Raw genomic sequence first — 502 nt, forward strand, 5'->3', positions numbered from 1 at the left:
TGGGCTCAAGCCTCCTGCCTCAGCTTCCTCAGTAGCTGGGACTACAGAGGTGTGCCACTGTGCCCTGCTAATTATTAAATATTTCTGTAGAGATGGGGTCTCTCTCTGTTCCCCAGGCTGGTCGTCTTCTTTTTTAATCTCAGCATATTATACCTCTAACCAGGCTGTCTTGAACTCCTGACTTCAAGTATCTTCCTGCCTCAGCCTTCCAAAGTGTTGGGGTTGCAGACATGACTCACTGCATCCAGCCCTGTCTTATTTCCTTAATCAAATTCCTGCCAAGAGCTTCTCCGATTCTGGGGCTTTTGTGCCTTCTCTTCCTGTTCCAGATTATCTTGAAAACAATCTTCCAGTAGTTCTGACGACACCTGGAGCCTGGTCCAAGTGCACCCCACCTTGGGAAGCCTCTCCAAAGAGTTTTCGGAGCTGAAGCTGCCTGCTTCAATTTTCCCCAGCACCCAGGAGAGCCTTGCTGTGTCTGCCTGCCCGGCAACAGTCCATT

This window comes from Colobus angolensis, unplaced genomic scaffold (assembly GCF_000951035.1).
Source record: "Colobus angolensis palliatus isolate OR3802 unplaced genomic scaffold, Cang.pa_1.0 Scaffold1, whole genome shotgun sequence".
NCBI classification, from domain to species: domain Eukaryota; kingdom Metazoa; phylum Chordata; class Mammalia; order Primates; family Cercopithecidae; genus Colobus; species Colobus angolensis.